Below are 20,018 nucleotides of genomic sequence, written 5' to 3' on the forward strand. Positions count from 1 at the left end.
TATTAGATGGCCTTCAATGTTATATTCTGCTATTTGTTGCTTATTATAGTGTGCACTTTTAAAGGAACAATGTATGTCTTTACACACAGACAGACAAATACAACCAGGCACCGACACACACAAACACACACTCATGCACAATATATTATTGTGGGCTACATCAACAAGGAATTGTTAATAGGGGTATTCTGGTGGCCCATTACCTTAGCAAGACATTTCACCCTGACAGGTTGTACAATCATGAGGTGCAACATCTTCCCTATCTTGGTTGTTTTTTGGCCAGTGCTGCGACAAAGGTAACGTCACAATTCGAGGAAAATTACTGAGTGTTTTTTATCAGCCCTTTGAAGGAACAATTGGCAGCAAGGTTTGTGGGTGATCAAGGTTCGATTCCCTCCACTAAAACCTCATGGTGGGGCAATGGAATAAACTGCACTTTGAGGAGAAAATAGGCCACCTAACCAAATAACACATGGTGGAAACTCCAAGCTCTGTTTTTATTTATGTACTGAAATTCTGAAACCTCTGGCTTGCTTGTGCATTGTACAGGGGTTAGCATTTCATTCCCCTATCATTCATCAGAGAAAGGAGGCTCACTTTGCTTTGGAGATAGGTATCAATGCAAGTTGCCTGCTACGTTTTTCAGTGCAGCTGGAGTGTCTGATCATTTGCCAATAACTTGATTAGTTGAACCAGATTTTCACTTTTTCTATTCAGGGGTCAATCAGAAAACCAACCCAAATCTTTGATTATTTCATATTATTTTCTTTTATCCCTCTATAATTTATAATTCAATGAAAAATTAAATAAATGAATAGCAATTCAGGTCACACATTTCAATGATAATTGTACTTTTACAATAAGTTCTTTATCTTGGGCCAAACTGCTATTGAAATTTGCAATAGCCTAAAAATCTGTGGTGCCTGGTTTTAATAGCTCTTCTTTATTGGGTGGAATTATCCAACCGCGTTCGCCTGGTGACTGGTGAATCCCGCCCGAAGTCAATGGAGCTTTCCATTGTCGGCGTCTCGCCCGTGGCATTCTTGCGGCGGGCGGGGTGGAAGAATCTATCCCTATGTCTGCGTTGTGACAAGTTCGTTCTGAATCTACTTACAGGGCTTGAATAAAAGCTGGAGAAATTATTTCCCGATCTCAACAGTATTTTCAAACTAACTTTTCTTTGCACAGCTGTTTACTCACTTTTGATTTAATTTTGAAAACGTTCCGCTCACCACGGTATCCGGATCCATTTCCAACCATTATGACTCTTCTTGCCATCGGAGCAAGAGACAGAGGCCTAGATTCTCCGTGAGGCTGATGATACGTAATTCTCCCTTACTAAAATCTAATTCACGTGCAAGTCATGTTCATCATCTTTCCATCATCTGTCATCTTTCTGTCATAAGCTCTGTACCGATGGGCGAGTGATGTAGCAGCACTGAAAGCTGTAGTCATGAGCCTGCATACAGGCCGTAGGGTCATTTATCATTGCCAGGGAGAAGTTGGCAGCCCCCTGGGTGACTGAGCAACCGTTTATAGGAGCACACTGCTCACTGCCGCTGCCAGCAGGCACAACTGGCGTAGATCTCATCAACATGGCATAAGTCAATCTCAGAAAAGAAAGTCAAGGTGATGCCAGCCACCTTTGGCACATGGAACACATGCACCTTCATGGACAATGCCATAGCCAACAAAAATGGGAAGACCTGCTTATCGGAAGAGAGCCAGCTATTGCCACCAGAAGGTTGCTTAAGAAAATCAGTGCACATTACACATTATTTCTGAGTGGCTGTGGAAAAGAAGAACGGAGCGAAGCTGGTGTAGGCTTTGCTTTCCTGAATCATCGCGTCAGTAAGGTTACGTGCCTTTCCAAGTGTGGTAATGATTGTCTGATGGTGCTCAAACTTCTCATGCATGAGGTCAAGGGGAGGTCATGTCTGACAAATCTGTTAGAGTTCTTTAAGGAAGTAACAAGGATGTTAGACAAAGGAGAACCAGTGGACGCGATTTATGTAGATTTCCAGAAGGCCTTTGACAAGATGCCGCATAGGAGACTATTAAATATGTTAAGAGCCCATGGTGTTATGGGTAAGACCCTGGCATGTGTAGAGGATTGGCTGAGTGGCAGAAGGCAGAGAGTGGAGATAAAGGGGTCTTTTTCAGGGTGGCAGCGGGTGACTAGTGGTATTCCCCAGGGGGCGCTGCTGGGACCACAACTTTTCACAATATACATTAATGATCTGGAGGAAGGAACTGAAGGCACTGTTGCTAAGTTTGCAGATGATACAAAGATCTGGAGAGGGGCAGGTAGTATTGAGGAAGCAGGTGGGCTGCAGAAGGACTAGAACAGGCTAGGAGAGTGGGCAAAGAAGTGGCAGATAGAATATAATGTGGAAAAGTGTGAGGTTATGCACTTTGGAAGGAGAAATGGAGGCATAGACTATTTTCTAAATGGGAAGATGCTTAGGAAGTTAGAAGCACAAAGGGACTTGGGAGTCCTTGTTCAAGATACTCTTAAGGTTAATGTGCAGGTTCAGCCGGCAGTTAGGAAGGCAAATGCAATGTTAGCATTCATGTCGAGAGGGCTAGAATACAAGACCAGGGATGTACTCCTGAGGCCATATAAGGCTCTCGTCAGACCCCCATTTGGAGTATTGTGAGCTGTTTTGGGCCCCGTATCTAAGGAAGGATGTGCTAGCCTTGGAAAGGGTCCAGAGGAGGTTCACAACAATGAGCCCTGGAATGAAGAGCTTGTTGTATGAGGAACAGTTTAGGACTCTGGGTCTGTACTCATTGGAGTTTGGAAGGATGAGGGGGGATCTTATTGAAACTTACAGGATACGGCTTGGCCTGGATAGAGTGGATGTGGAGAGAATGGTTCCACTTGTAGGAAAAACTGTAAGCAGGGGATACAATCTCAGACTAAAGGGACGATCCTTTAAAACAGAGATGAGGAGGAATTTCTTCAGCCAGAGGGTGGTGAATCTGTGGAACTCTTTGCCGCAGAAGGCTGTGGATGTCAAATCACTGAGTGTCTTTAAGACAGAGATAGATAGGTTTTTGATCAATAAGTGGATCAGGGGTTATGGGGAGAAGGCAGGAGAATGGGGGATGAGAAAAATATCAGCCATGATGAATGGCGGAGCAGACTCAATGGGCTGAGTGGCCTAATTCTGCTCCTATGTCTTATGGTCTTTTGGCATGGCAACATGCCAACAGCTCTGATCAGTGTCCCGTACCTGGACCCAATCCTGATAAAGTCAAGGATGAATTCTGTGATGAATTCACCAATACAGTTTCCTGCCTCCCTAGGTGGAACAAGATATGGTGGGTGCCCCTCCATTCTATGCATTGGCATCTTGTCAACTATGTCCTCACTAGACAGAGGGACCAGCAGGATATGAATGCAACAAGAGCCATTTGTGGCACTGACTGCTGGACTGCTAGGCTGTATAGCCTCATCTTATGTTTTAATGTATAAGTACAAGAATTTGGTAAATGATTTCATCGTTAACTTTAACCATTGGCGTCAAGTTTCTGGCATTTCCACTGTCCATGGCTGGGCAGTCAAACCAATCTCCTGTTGAAACTTTGTTTGGTGGGAATGTTTAAAGTACTAATATCTTAACAGCTGAGCTGTGAAATATTTCCTATTCATACTGTGCACCAGTTGATTGATCAGTTTGTGGTACAAACAGAATACTTAAAGCAGACCTAAAGATTTATATCTAACTTGTAGTGCTGATGAATATTTCAGTAAACAAATCATATAACATGAATCTTCAGAATACACCCTCTGTGAATATAACAAGAAGCAAATATTTTCATCCCCAATGCATTGTTAGGATGAAATATTGCTTACATTCCAAGCAATCAACATCTGGAAAGTGTACATTCACTTGAAATGAAGTATTTAACATACAATGAAAGCTGGGGGTTGCGGCCTTCTTGTTCAGTAGGACACGGAAGTCACAATCCACTAACCATTCTTCAATAATGCAATTTTCTCCTCTCCACTCTTGCAGTTAGTTCGAAGTTTTTGACATCCGTATTCAGCATCTCATGTGCTCTTAGGTAATTTACTTTTAACTATTTCTTGCCCAGGTTTCAGGATGCCAAGTTGGTAATTGATACAACTTATTTAACACATGATTTTGTATTTGTATCTAATACATTCCTTCTACTCTATAACACCCTTCCCTCATCGTCAATTTGCTTCTTACAGGCATTTTCCAAAATGACTGTGAAGGCATTTGATAAAAATAAGGACAGGAATTCTCCGGCTGTTGGGATTCTCTTTTCCCGCTGGCAGCGCACTCCCGCCTGGATTTCCTGGTGGTGTGGGGCGGCTTCAATGGGAAATCCTGTTGACAAGTTGCGGGAAGAGAGAATCCCGCTGTCAGTGAACGGCGCGCTGCCGAGACGCGCGACTGGGAGATTGGAGAATCCCGCCCATGTCCATTTATAGCACTATTATTGTTATTTGTCTGATAAGCTAATTCAGTGGTGGGAAGTTGTATTCAAACAGAAAAGGCTGGATAAATTCAGCAGGCCTGGCAGCATCTGTGGAAAGAAATAGAAATAACAGGCAAATTTTCCCCAAAAATTACAAAGTGTCATTTTTGGCGTGAAAAGTGGTGTGATTCCAACTGGCTCCATGGAAGGCCTTTCTTTGCCCCCACATGAAAAACCCTGCGCTTGAGGCGTGAAGCGTCTGATTCTCCTGCCCCAGGTTTCATCTGAGCACATGGCTGCACAGTATTTAATTGGCTGCACAGTATTTATTTTCATTCAAGCCAGGAGGATAGCCCCATCGGTCCCATTGAGTCATAGGAACTGCATCTTTTGGAGACCAATGCACCGCTCGATTATAGATTGGGTGTACTGTGAGCATCATTGTACCTGGCCTCCGCTATGGTCTCTGGCCTCTGCACTGGCATCATCAGCCAAGGCATGAGGGGATGTCCTTTGACCCCCATCAAGCCATCCCTGCAGTCCCTCAAAAATGGCAGGTATCTGCGATTGGCCGAGGATGTAACCACTGTGCACACTCCCTGGAAATAAAGTGGTCACACACCAGCTGCACAATGAGGGAGTGGAATCCCTTCGGTTTATGAAGGGGATTCCCTGGTGTTACGAGGCGCAGAGAGTGACATGCATGCAGTCAATCGCCTCTTGCATCTGTGGCAGGCCAGCTATGTTTCCAAAGCCCATTGCATCCCCTGCTGGGCCTGGTCCAGGTGAAATTGTATGAAGTCCAGAGACCAAAATAAAGTGCATGTTTTAAAAAAATGTATTTTATTACAAACATGTATCAAAGCAGGTTACAGCCAATAAACACCCCGGGAAACAAACTTCCCAACAATAAACTATACAGATTTTCCCCCTTTATCATCACCCCCCGGTGACGAACAGCTCCTCAAACACGGTCACAAGCATCCCCCACCTTTTCTCAAACTCCCCTGCTAAGCCCCTCAACTTATACTTTATCTTCTCCAACCGCAGGAAGTCGTATAAGTCACGCAACCATGCCGCTACTCCTGGGCGGGAGTGCTCGCGGTCTTAGCCAGGGTAGTGGAGGAAGAGTTGGACCCGGACCCTTTGGTGGCAATATTTGGGGTTTCAGAGAAGCTGGAGCTCATGGAGAAGAGGAAGGCCGATGTCGTGGCCTTCACCTCTCTGATGGCACAGCGGCAAATTTTGCTGGAGTGGTGGTCGGGATAAGGTGCATTTGTGACCTCACGGATTCCACATAGGTCACCTGTGGAACCCTGGAAGAATCCCGTTGCATGGAAGTTCAGGGCTTCCGTGATCTTCACAGCCACAGGGAACAGGTGTCGTCATCCACCATGTGGTGCCAAGTCTGCAAGGACATGGCACAGGTACTGGTTAGTCTCCCTCATGAGGCGGAGTCTTCTACGGTACATATCTCCATGAAGGACACAGGAATCCTGTAAACCCTTGAGCTCCTTCTGCACCTTCATGCCCCCTGCACAGCTGGTCAGCCTCATGCTCCTGAACAGAGAGAGAGAGACCCCAGACCTTAGGCTGGCAGCGACCATTTGCTCACACCTCAGTTGCCCTCCCATCTCCATAAGGGAACTGGCCCCAGCCTATGCCCTCACCCACTTAGACTCGCCTTTTGCTCTGTAACACTGGGGATTCTGACAGGAGGGTTATATGCTCGCTCATCCCTAATGTCCAGGGTCATCTGGACATTGATGTCCGCCTTGGGAGCTAATGGATCGTGAGTGGCAGGCATTGGGGTCCGGCACAGAAGCTAGCCCAGTGCCCCTACATCCTATTCAACCAAACATTGAGCCCTGAACCTTGAGTATTCATCCATTCCTTGACTTTGATGGGCAGCTGGCATTGTTAAGGGTTAACTCTTGATGACTAATTAGCTTGTTGAGCAAGAGTCTCAGGATGCTGGGGGCACAAATGCTTTCTGCTTCAGGGTGAGGCAAAGCTAATTGGCACCCTTCTTACTCAGGCGGCATCATGCTGAGGTCTCATTGATCTTATGCACTCCTGGACAGCTACTCCAGCGGTTGTGCCCCCCACCCCCAGGTCTGGCACCGTGTTGCTTTCTCTTTCACCCAGATCTCCTCCACCCAGCCTATTAAGCCTGGCTCCATGACTCGCATCACACCCCATGCCCCACCCCATGTGCCCCACAGCTGCCCCGCCTACACCCCCATGCCACAGAATAGACACTTATACAGCCCTACAAGCACATTCAAACAACACAAATAGCAGACTGACACAGCTTTCAAGCACATTTAAACACTGCAGACAGCAGACTAACACAGCCCTAAAAGACCATTTAATTAGCAGTCTTCACCCACACCAACCATGACCCTCACCCTACCCAACCCCACACCAGTAAAATAAAACAAAATAAAACAAAACCTAAAACAAATTCCGAAACTCCCCACCCCTGAACATCTGACGGTGACCAGCTCCTTGAAATAGGAAACAAAAGGCTGCCACTTCGATTAGAACCCTTCTGCCGAGCCCCTCATGATATACTTGGGCTGGGATTCTCCGAAATCCCGGGAGTGTGGAGTGAAGTCAACTCCACCTCCTCATGTGCTAGGCTCAGCCTGATTCAATTCAAGGCGTTCCAGAGGGCACATCCGACCAGAGCACGGATGGGTTTCCGGAGGTAGGGGACAGGTGCGAGCCTTGTTCATGGGGTCCGATGAATCACACATATATGTTCTGGTCTTGCACTAAACTTGTGAGCTTCTGGGTCTCCTTGTCCAGCACTATGTCAATAATCCTTGCATTGGACCTACCCACCACAAAGAAGTCGATCCGAAAGGAGACCAGGGGTTCGATTCTCCGACCCCCCCACCGGGTCGGAGAATCGCCGGGGGCCGGCGTGAATCCCGCCCCCGCCGTGTCGCGAATTCTCCGCCACCAGATATTCGGCGGGGGCGGGAATGGTCGGCGGGAATCCCCCGGCGATTCTCCGGTCTGCGATGGGCCGAAGTCCCGCCGCTGTCAACCCACGCCGGCCGGCGTGGATTGAACCACCTTTGGGACGGCAGGACACGGCGGCGCGGGTGGGCTCCGGGGTCCTGGGGGGCCATCTGGCCCCGGCGGTGCCCCCACGGTGGCCTGGCCCGCGTTCGGGGCCCACCGATCCGCGGGAGGGCCTGTGCTGTGGGGGCACTCTTTTCCTTCCGCCTTCGCCATGATCTCCACTATGGCGGAGGCGGAAGAGACCCCCTCCGCTGCGCATGCGTGGGAATGCCGTGAGCGGCCGCTGACGCTCCCGCGCATGCGCCGCCCGGCAAAGTCATTTCTGCGCCGGCTGGCGGGGCACCAAAGGCCTTTCCCGCCAGCTGGCGGGGCGGAAATCAGTCCCGCGCGGGCCTAGCCCCTCAAGGTGAGGGCTCGGCCCCTCAAGTTGTGGAGAATTCTGCACCTTTGGGGCGGCGCGATGCCAGACTGATTCGCGCCGTTTTTGGCGCCGGTCGGCGGACATCGCTTAGATTATGGAGAATCCCGCCCCTGATGTTTCTGTGTGAAAAAAGAAAAATCCTTCTCATTTGGATGTAAAAATCTCCAAGGATCTGCCTCCCACATCTGTTCCATGAAGGCCAAAAGTGCCTTTGCCACACAGGAGGACTCAATGACTCCATCTATCTAGCCAAGGGTCCAGTATACAACTAAAATCCCCTCCCAGGATTAGTTGGTGCACGTCCAGATCGGGAACAAAGCCAGCAACTTGTTGACAAAATCTGCATCATCCCAGTTTGGTGTATATACATTGATTAAGACCCCCAGGCTTCCCGCCAATGGCCCACTGATCATTACACACCTCCCATTCAGATCTATCAAAATCTTAGCCCCCCAAAAAGATACTTTCTTATTAATGAAAATCACAACCCCCTGGGCCCTGCTGTCAAATCCCCACCCAGCCATTTCATAACCTTGTATGATCTTTAATTCACAAATGGGAGAATGCAACAGCCCCACATCAGTCTTTAAACTCCTAAGGTGTGAAAACATCCTTGATCATTTCACCGGACCGTTTAACCCCCACATTCCAAGTGACCAGCCGAATAGGGGGTTGCCTACAACTGACCCAAAGTCAGCCATTCCCACCCTGTGGGGCAGTCCAGCAACCACTGGAAGAGTGCTGACACCAGACCCACCCAAGATGGCCTCCAAAACCCTCACCTGAACAGTTTACATTCACTGTCAGAGAACTACCCCACCCACCTCCCCACCCACATCCCATCAATACCACACCCAAATAACCCAGCAAACAAGGCAAAGACTTCCACCCCCCCCCCAAACTCCCTCCCAAACCCCAACCAAAACAAAAATAAAACACATATGCTCATGCTTAAAACTGCCCCCCCCCCCCCCCCACTGAGCTGCAGATACTTCCCCTCCTGGAGCTAACCATTCAGCTATTTAGCTAGCAGGATGGCCCCACACAGAGTAAAATACATAACAACGAAAACCCATAACACCAACGAGGCCCCCGCTCAAATTCATCTTTAATCGTTCCAGGAAAAAAGAAAGATATGAACAACATTACCCATCCCACAAAATCCACAGAAAACGTCCAGGTACAATGCTCCAAAATGCCAATAAACACCCCGCCTTACCCCAAAAATAACACTTCCACCCCCAAACATACATCTCCCCATCCATATAATTCACAGTTATCACGATCCCAGTCCATGTTTCTTCACAAATGCCTCTGCCTCCTCTGTAATTTCAAAGGGTTAATCTTTTGATTCATGTCACTCGGAGATGCGCAGGTGGATAAAAGTTCCCTGGTGAGAGTCACATTGTGTGTTGCTGCTCTTCTACATGTCGCCAACAGAAGTCAACATTCCTTCAGATTCTGGTTGTTAGGTTGACAAAGTCAATTTTATGATTATTGCAAGCGAATGATGCTCCTCACTGCAGGCCTATTCTGGTCTGGAATATCGGGTTTTATAACTTGTTTATTTAATCGGCGGCAGTTCTGATGACTAAAGGATCCCCACTGACTGCCACAATTACGTCACTCCTCATATTCTATAGTTTTGGGAGTGGATTATACATTTGATCACAATGGCCAGCATCTAATTTATTATACATCGTTGTGTTCTCTACGCTAAAGTCTGTGCATGCTCAGTCAACGGGGATATTCCAGACTGAGGAGGGCGCAATTCAACCAAAATATTTCTAAGTGTCATTTTGGCTGAGTTTGGCGAGATGTTTCTCATCGGCATTTTGGATGATACCACATCGCTATCTAACCACACTTCGTCATTTATTTGGCCCTTGGGGAGTTCCTCCCAGGTAAAGCCTAAACTTCGAAATGTTTTCATCATTGGGGAGCTGAGGAACCTCACCAGTCTGACAGAGGAAGTAAAAAAGGACCTGCAAAGATGGAACACACTCCCACTTTCCCTCGTGGGGAGAGTCCAGATGATCAAAATGAACGTGCTGCCCTGGTACCTCTTCCTATTCAGGTCCATCCCGATCTGCATCACCAAGGCCTTTTTCAAAGCATTGGACAAACTAATCATGGCGTTCGCGGCCGAGCGAATAAGGGGATGGATCAAGGACCCAGAAGCTGAGTGGGTGTGCGTGGAAGAGGCCTCCTATAAGAGGACTTCCCTCCGGGCCCTAGCCATGGCCGCACTCCCATCCCCACCCGAAAAACACTCCAGCAGCCCGGTGGTGATAGCCACCCTCCAGTCCTGGAACCAACTCCGGCAGCAATTTGGCCTGAACAAAATGTCGGACAAAGCTCCCACCTGCAACAACCATAGGTTCACACCAGCACTGACTAACGCCACCTTCAAAAGGTGGAGACAGGATGTGGGGACACTGACAGTCATGGACCTATACACCGACGGCAGGGTCGCAACACTGGTCGAACTGACAGAGAAATTCCAGCTAGCCAGGGGGAACGAGCTAAGGTACCTGCAACTCAAAAACTTCCTACGAAAGGAGACAAGGACTTACCCACAACCGCCACGAATTACTGGAAGAGTTACTGGACAAGCATATTAGAGAAAGCAAACTGGAGCAACATGTATGACCGACTGGTAGAAGGGTCCGATACCGTACTGGACGCAACAAGAATGAAATGGGAGGAGGACCTGGGGATCAAAATAGGTTGGGGACCCTGGAACGAAGCACTGCATAGGGTCAACTCCTCCCCCACGTGTGCAAGGCTCAGCCTGACGCAACTAAAAGTGGTACATAGAGCCCACTTAACAAGAACCCGCATGAGTAGGTTCTTCCCGGAGGTGGAGGATAGATGTGAACGGTGCCAAGGAGGCCCGGCCAACCATGCCCACATGTTCTGGTCCTGCCCCAGACTTGTGGAGTACTGGACAGCCTTCTTCGAGGCAATGTCCAAAGTGGCGGGGGTGAGGGTGGAGCCATGCCCAAAAGTGGCGGTCTTCGGGGTTTCAGACCATTTCTGGGGAGGAGGGCAGACACCCTTGCCTTTGCCTCCCTGATCGCCCGCCGTAGAATCCTGTTCGGCTGGCGGTCAGCAGCACCACCCAAAGCTGCAGACTGGCTGTCCGACCTCTCGGAATCTCTCCAAATGGAGAAAATCAAATTCGCCATCCGAGGGTCAGACGACGGCTTCCACAGAACGTGGGAGCCATTCACCCAATTGTTCCGGAACTTGTTTGTGGCCAACAAACAAGCAGAAGAATAGCCAGGTAGCCAAGAACCAGGGGAAAGCAGCCAAAGTATGAGAGGGAGAGATAGACCGGGAGGGGGGTTGGGGGGGGGGGCGGGGGGGGGGGCAGCTCAATCTAAGAAGAAGGAAAGGCGAACCACAGGGAGGGTGGAGGAGAGAAGAGACAGGGAACAATAGAGGAGAGCCAGGGAGGTAGGTGGGGGAGGGGGGGGGGGGGGGGGGGGAGGCAGGGAAATGTTAACTAACTTGACATCCACAGGAACAGAGAAAAAAGAGAATACAGGCAGAGGATGGGAGGGCCGGCTGAAGCGGCAGCGTGCACGAGAAGACAACGGCGGTGAAATCCGTCCGGGAGAAGCAAGGGGCAACACCGGCACCAGACCCATTCGCGGAGTGCCCTCCGGAATTGTCTCTCTGGCACAAACAGATGCCTACTTATATATATATATATATATATATCATATCCTGTGTACACAACGGCAAACATACTCTGTTCAAAAATCCAATAAAAACATTTATATTTTAAAAAAATTATTGGGGAGCTGAACACATCGGCCAGACCGGCTCCTCAGAGATTGGGTCTTTCGTTCCCTGCTACCAGAAGAATCCGTTGCAGCCTAATGTCTCATTTAAATATATGTATCTGGATCTCGTCCACAATGGTGAGATCCGAATCACGACGTCTCGCAAGTTTCGGATGAATCTCGTGAGACATCTCAAATGTTGCGAATCTTGCGAGAGGCCTCTTACAAGATTTAACAGCCTCATCTCGACAACAAGTCGGGCGCATTGAAGATGTTGAATCACGCCCAGAGAGATCTTTTGGGCATGAACGAAACCGAAAGATAAGGGAATAGGGTGGGAGAATGGAATTGATGTGGAAGATCATAATCTTATTAAATAGTGGAACAGGCATTTTACATTCTGGTGCTTGGCCGGTAGGAATGATGAACAGTAGAACGTCTAGTTCTTGATTAGTTAAAGTATTTTGTTATAAAAACAAATGTGTGGTAAATATAACTATAAGAATTATATTACAAACTACTAACACTGATAAATTATTCTAGAGCTACTGCAAGTATGACTATCCACTAGCACGACTATCTCCCAACTTTACACTGCCACCTGCTGGTTGGAGGTCATTTACATCATTATATACATGATTGCTTATGCATATCATCACATCCCCTTTCCTTTGGAAATGTAATTATTTACATTCATGACTTTGTTTTACAATAAATATGATATGTATAATTCTTTGGAACATTTAAGTATTTACAGTCCATCACAAATTCAGTCTCTCAGGTTTATGTTTTTGCCTTGTTGATCTTCTGAGCAGTGGTTGAATTTGTGACCCTGTTTCATTTTCATTTGTTGTTGCAGTTGTTTCTTGTTGTTGTTCTTGACTTTGTGCATTTTTACTTTGTTCTGGCTCTGTATGCTGAATTGTATCTTTTTCAACTGGCTTAGGATTGCTCACAATGATTTCTTGTGGTTCCATTTCAAAAGGTCACTGAACAAAGAACAAAGAACAAAGAAAAATACAGCACAGGAACAGGCCCTTTGGCCATCCAAGCCCGTGCCGACCATGCTCCCCGACTAAACTACAATCTTCTACAGTTCCTGGGCCCGTATCCCTCTATTCCCATCCTATTCATGTATTTGTCAAGATGCCCCTTAAATGTCACTATCATCCCTGCTTCCACCACATCCTCTGGCAGCGAGTTCCAGGCACCCACTACCCTCTGTGTAAAAAACTTGCCTCGTACATCCACTCTAAACCTTGCCCCTCGCACCTTAAACATATGTCTCCTAGTAATTGACCCCTCTACCCTGGGGGCCTATGACTATGCCCCTCATAATTTTGTAGACCTCTATCAGGTCGCCCCTCAACCTCCGTCATTCCAGTGAGAACAAACCGAGTTTATTCAACCGCTCCTCATAGCTAATGCCCTCCATACCAGGCAACATTCTGGCAAATCTCTTCTGCACCCTCTCTAAAGCCTCCACATCCTTCTGGTAGTGTGGTGACCAGAATTGAACACTATACTCCAAGCGTGGCCTAACTAAGGTTCTATACAGCTGCAACATGACTTTCCAATTCTTATATTTAATGCCCCGGCCAATGAAGGCAAGCATGCCGTATGCCTTCTTGACTACCTTCTCCACCTGTGTTGCCCCTTTCAGTGACCTGTGGACCTGTACACCTAGATCTCTCTGACTTTCACTACTCTTGAGGGTTCTACCATTCACTGTATATTCCCTACCTGCATTAGACCTTCCAAAATGCATCACCTTACATTTGTCCGGATTAAACTCCATCTGCCATCTCTCCGCCCAAATCTTCAAACAATCTAAATCCTGCTGTATCCTCTGACAGTCCTCATCGCTATCCGCAATTCCACCAACCTTTGTGTCGTCTGCAAACTTACTAATCAATCTTCAGCAGAACTCTTCTGTTTCTCCTTAAGACTGTTACATCATCAGTGATGACCAGATACGAATGAGGACCTGCCTTTTGTACTACCATAGCATACTTCAACCATCTTTTCCCATCTGGATCTTCCAACCTGACTGTGTCATCTGTTTGCAATGGTTGGAGCCTTCTTGTGGATTTGTCATCAAATATCCTTTGCCTCCTTTTTTGAAAAATCAGTTTCCTCTCTAATCTTCAAGTAACTGGTTCTTGCGGCAGTTTGAACCGAAGCTTCCTATACTGCGTGCAGTTTTTAGCTGTGTTCACTTTCCTACACTGTGAGCAGTTTTTTACCTTTACTTCAATATCATGGTTGCTGCCCAGCCAATAAACTGTGTCCTTGGCTCTTCTCTTGCACTTTTCTATTCCCAAGTGCCCTTCATGGATTTTGTTAAGTATCATCGACCTTAGTGATTGAGGAATCACAATTCTTTGTTGCCAAAACAAAAACCTATTTGCATCACTTAACTCTGCCTTAACATTCTAATAGCTGGAGCAGGAACCGTTAGCCCTTTCTCCATGGAGATATGTTATCTCCTTTTATAATACTGTGTCTTTGGTTGTTTCCTCCTTTATTAATCTTGATTGTCATCAGATACCGGAAGGAACTCAGTGACAAGATTCACATGGACTTGAACATCTTGATCCAACTGATGTATCTCTTCTATGCCTGTGGCTCGAGATAGTGCATCAGCTACAATGAGATGTTTGCCTGGCGTATTGATTATATCAAAATTATATCTTTGTAGCTTCATTATCCTGCGCTGGATCCTAAGGGACATCTCGTTCAGATTTTTTAAAACTATTGCGACCAGTGGTCTGTGGTCAGTTTCACAACAAACTTTAGTAGACCATAGACGTATTCATGGAACTTAATAAGACCATTAATTAAACCTAAGATTTATTTTTCAATTTGACCATACCACCGCTCTGTGTCCGACATTGACCTGGAAGCATAGGCAATTAGAAGCCAATTTTTTTCATTATCTTGTTGCAATAACACTGGCCCCAACTCATCTTTCGATGCATCTGTCGATATTTCCATCTTTATCGTAGGGTCAGAAAATGTCAGCACTGGCGCTGTTGTCAATGCTTCTTGTAATGCTTGCCATTCTTGTTCATGTCTAGTAGACCATTGGAATATCGTGTCTTTCTTGATTGTTTCTCTGAGGTGTGAAATTTTAACTCCAAGATTAGGAATAAATTTTCCAATGAAATTAATCATTCCTAACATTCTTAATACATCTTTTTTGTCATTGGAATGTGGCATATTCAAGGTTGCCGTTAGTTTTTCTTGATCAGATTGTATACCTTTCGCAGAAAGCTTATTTTGCCTGAATGTGATACTGTCAACATCAAATTGACATTTGGCTTTATTCAACTTTAAGCCATTCTTTTTAATGTTCTTCAGCACCTTGAGGAGCCTTTTGTCATGTTCTTCTCGTGTTGATCCCCAGACGATTATGTCTTCAACATAGACTCTGACTCCTGGAATTCCTTCAACGATGTGCTTCATTGCCCGATGGAAAATTTCTGATGCAGAAAGTATACCCAATGGCATCCTTAAGAAACAATATCGCCTGAATGGTATGTTCTCAGCTTTGTGCTTTCTTTGTCTACCTTGAGTTGCCAGAAACCTTGTGAAGCATCTAGTTTACTGAAACATGTTGCTCCTGACATCTCACATGTGATTTCCTCCCTCTTCGGTATCGGATAACGTTCTCTTTTAATGTTGAGGTTCAGACCTTTGCGATCCATACAGATTTGTAGGTCATTATTTCTCTTCTTAATGAAGACCATAGAGTTTACCCAGTCTGCAGGTTCTTCTATGCGTTTGATTATGCCTAAAACCGCCATCCTTTCTAGATCATCCTTCAATCTGTCTTTCAATGGAGCTGGTACACGTCTTGGTGCGTGTATCACTGATGGTGCGTTCTCTTTTAACTAGATTCAATACATGATAGGTAAAGTGTCAAAGTCTTGGAATCTCCCAAGAAATTCCTTTAGCATGGACTCTCATGATGTATTTTGTCTGGTTGCAGCACAGTCTGCACTGTAAATTCGCTTAATCAGCTCAAGTGCTTCACATGCATCCACGCCCAGTAGAGACTCACGTTCCGCCTCTACAATGGAAAATGTTACCTTGTGAATCTTGTTCTTCACTGTTACGTTGAGCTTGCATGCTCCTAGCATAGTAATTTCATTTCTGTTGTAGTCTTTTAGTAGTATTGCTTTATTTAGCACTTGCGGTTTAATTCTCAGCTCTTTTAAATTTGACAAACTGATAAGGTTGGCACTCGTTCCTCTGTCGAGTTTGAAGTTTATTAATGTGTCATTAATCATTAATGGAACTGTCCATTTGTCTTTTGGAGTATTTGCATTTATTTCACTGTTGCAGCAAATCATCATGAAAGCATTGTCATTTTGCATATCTTGACTATCCTTGTCCTCACTAGAAATCATGTCAACGAAAAACGTGTCTCCGAGGCATACTTCATCAACCATGTTGATTGATTTTATTTGTTCTGCCTTTTTACTGGTAAAGCATTGCTTAGCAAAATAATTTTTGCTTTTATTTGTCATGGCAAATGTTGATTGCCGCATTGCGTGCATGAAATAGAGGATTCAGTTGGGCGCTTAAAATGGTTGCCGGTGCTGGGACCACATTTTATACTTGAGTGCGTCACTGCACTAATGGCGGCTGCTGCCTCTCCTATCTTTGCAGCAAAATGTTTGAGATTCAAAGTGTTAATCTGCCGTGCAGCTAGCTTGCTGGTATAACAAATTTTGATAGCATCATCAAGCTGAAGTTCATTTTCTCTTAATAGCCTCACGCCTACCTTATCATTACAAATCCCGAACACGATCTGATCGTGGATAATTGGTGACTGCAGGGTAGCAAAATTACACGACTGCACCATCAATTGCAAATCAGTGAGAAAACTATTAAACGATTCGCCTGCCTACTGGTTGCGCGTGCGAAATATGTAGCACTCGGGCAGCATGGTGGTGCAGTGGTTAGCACTGCTGCCTCACGGCGCTGAGATCCCATATTCGATCCCGGCCCTGGGTCACTGTTCATGTGGAGTTTGCACATTCTCTCCGTGTTTGCGTGGGTTTCGCCCCCACAACCCAAAGATGTGCAGGGTAGGTGGATTGGGCAAAATTGCCCCTTAATTGGTAAAATGAATTGGGTATTCTAAAAAAATTTCAAAAAGGAATATGTAGCGCTTGAACATCTCATTTTGCTTTGAGTGAAATGTCGATCAAATTGCTTTACAACTTCCTCAAGGTTTTTTCCATCCCTTGTGGACCTGCTACAGTGAGCAGCAACGCCCTGCGCCTCTCATCAGACTGTGCATGCAGACCAAGGGCTGCACCATAGAGTTTGAATTGCTGTTTGAATACATGCCAATTCTCATCAACATCAGTAGTGACTCGAAGCTGGTGTGATGCCTTCAAACCTTCCATCCTAGCCTTTGAAGTCTAACAGTGCGTTGAGTATTAGTTGCCAGTAGTTCACAAGGTTAGTAGAAGATTTCTTATTTTTTACCTTTTTCTTCTTTGGAATTATCTTTCGTTGTTCGGATCTTCAAAGAATCTTGTTTTTTTAGTCGATCTCAGATCTGGCCAGTAGGAATGATGCACAGTAGAATGTCTAGTTCTTGACTAGTTAAAGTATTTTATTATAAAACAAATGTGTGGTAAAGATAACTATAAGAATTATATTACAAACTGCTAATACTGATAAATTATCCTAGGGCTACTGCAAGTATGACTATCCACTAACACGACTATCTCCCAACTCCTCAAGGTACAGAGTCTCATGCCAGATTTATACTGCCACCTGCTGGTCAGAGGTTATTTACATCATTATATACATGATTGCTTATGTATATCACCGCAAGACTTAAGAGGCCATAAGGCACATTAATGCTCCTATTTCTTATGTTCATATACAGTTGATCCATAGTTCCCCATCTTGTTTTTCTTCCTGATTTATTCTGCACATCACTTCCCGCCATCCAACGCAATTTCATAATTCCCACCCGGGTTGGTGCAGTTGTGTTGCCTACATGGTGTATAAGAACGGTATACATGCCATAACATGCTACTGCATTGGTTCATGTACTTTATCTTAGTTGCCAACACCATTTAAACAAAATGCGTTTTGTTTGCTGTTTCACTGAATGTATCAAAAGTTTACAACTGTCATTTGGCAGTACCGAAATGTAGTATTTCTATAAAAGAGACACATTGTCAAATCAGGGGCAGGGGTCGGCCAATCGAGCCTGCTTCACCAATCATCCTTAGCCCCGCATTCCGCTTACCCCCCGATGACCTTTGACTTACTTGTGAGTCAAGAATCTATTGACCTCTGCCTTAAAAATACTCTGTACGACCTTGCCTCCACCCCTCTCCTGGGAACAGAATTCCAAAAGCTCACAGTTCTCTGAGAAATAACTTCTTCTCCTCTCCGTCTTAAATAGGAGATTCCTTTAAATTGTGTTCTGGTCTCGCCCACAAGGGGAAACATCCGGCGTGATTTAATGGAAAAGTTTCTAAGCGTGATTGTGAGTGGGAACTGCCACAAGCTTCCCGACGCTCGGCCTGGGGAAGCTGTTATCGCTATAAAACATTAATTGGTCCACTTAATGAAGCCAAACGGGCTTCATGCCACAAATTATGGTCCTGTCTAACGATTGGCCGGGACCACGCTCGCCAGTCTCCCGCTAACAAGGTAGAGCAGCACTTAAACCGTTCCTGCACAGCCAACCCCATTCAGCTCGCAGCCATGCTGCTGAGATGACCAGCCCAATGATTAGGGGATGCACACCTGGGAAGACTACTTGAAGCGGTTGAGGCCAGACAGGATGTCCTGTTCCCTTCAGGGTCTTGGAGGGTCAGTCTCAGGTCAGCCAGTACTGCCTGGGAGGAACTGGAAGTGGCAGTCAGCTTGGAAGGCGTGACCAGGAGAAACAGTACTCAGTGCTGCAAGAAGCTCAGCAACCTCCACCAGGCCACTCGGGTGAGTTGGCATTGAGTCCAACACTGCTCGGATGGCGACCGCAGTGGAGAGCCTGGTGCACGACATCGGCAGCATGAGTTTAGGTCTCTAACGCATGGCTCAATTGGTGATGGCCATGGCTGAGCACCTCGACAGCATGCCCAAGTCAATGGGAGACGTGACCCAGTATCAGGTGGACCTTGATGGGGCACTGCGGGGCAAGTCCCAGTCCCAGGTGGGCATAGCCGAGGTGCTGCGGAGCATGTTCCAGTCTCAGGTGGGCTTTGCTGAAACGGTGCAGAGCATGTCACAGAGGGCTTCAACACTGTGCTTCAGACATTGGGGAGCTGCCAGAGCTGGCAGAGCTGATTGATTGAGGGGCAGCCAGGGCTTGATCCAGCTGCCCCTCAGTCCTGAGGGCCTTATGTGCACCGACCGGGAGGAGGGATTGATAAGTGTCAACCTGGAGCCATCCTACGGAATGGCGACGGCGGCCATCAGCTCAACAATGTTTCATCCCCCTGACAACGACGCATCTCGCAGTCAGCACCCAGTACAGGGTGGCAGGGCAGGGCATGTGCCACCAGCAAGAGAGGCGGGGCCCTGTGGCCCCAGGACCCCCAGAGGATCTCTGCCAGGGGCATCGAAGGCCATGGAATATGGAAAGCAGCAGGCTCCCTCCAACTCTAATGTGCATCCTGGGGACACACCTTGATGCAACGGTAGAGCACGGAATGCTAAGCACACCGAGGATCACTGAGAAGGTATTGGGGTGGAGGGGGAGGGAGTGGGGCGGCACCATCGGGAGAGTGGGACAGTTGGAGACACTTCTGTTAATGATAAAAATTTGTTGACACCGACCAACATGACGCCTCTGGCACTTTCTTCCGCTATGCAGGCCGAGCACCAGTCCCATGCCCGGACATGGAGGTCCTGGACTCCTCACCTCCGACCCCGACACACCAAGTGCACGTGATAGCTGTTTGCAAGCACTCAGCAGACAGGCAGGGGTCAATCTATGACATTGATTGAGGAGCACCAGCGCTCAGCTCTCTGCGGGTTATATCACCCCCCCTGCCCTCGACCATGACCTGCTGATAGTGCCAATACAGACTCAGCACCCTGGAATGAAGTTACACAGACACTGGAAGGGTGGGAAATGAGGGTGGGAGTGGGAGTTGGAGTGGGGAGGAGGGAAGGATAGTGAAGGGGGAGAAGGAAGAGGAATGGGGGGGGGTGGGGAAGGGGAGAGGGGAAATGACGGATGAGGCTACATCCTATGTGAAGCAGGCAAGGGTGAGTGCCACCCTGGGCCTATGGGTTTGCTAGACTCTCGCCACTCCCGCCTGTAT

The sequence above is a fragment of the Scyliorhinus torazame genome, chromosome 18 (assembly GCF_047496885.1).
Source record: "Scyliorhinus torazame isolate Kashiwa2021f chromosome 18, sScyTor2.1, whole genome shotgun sequence".
NCBI classification, from domain to species: Eukaryota; Metazoa; Chordata; class Chondrichthyes; order Carcharhiniformes; family Scyliorhinidae; genus Scyliorhinus; species Scyliorhinus torazame.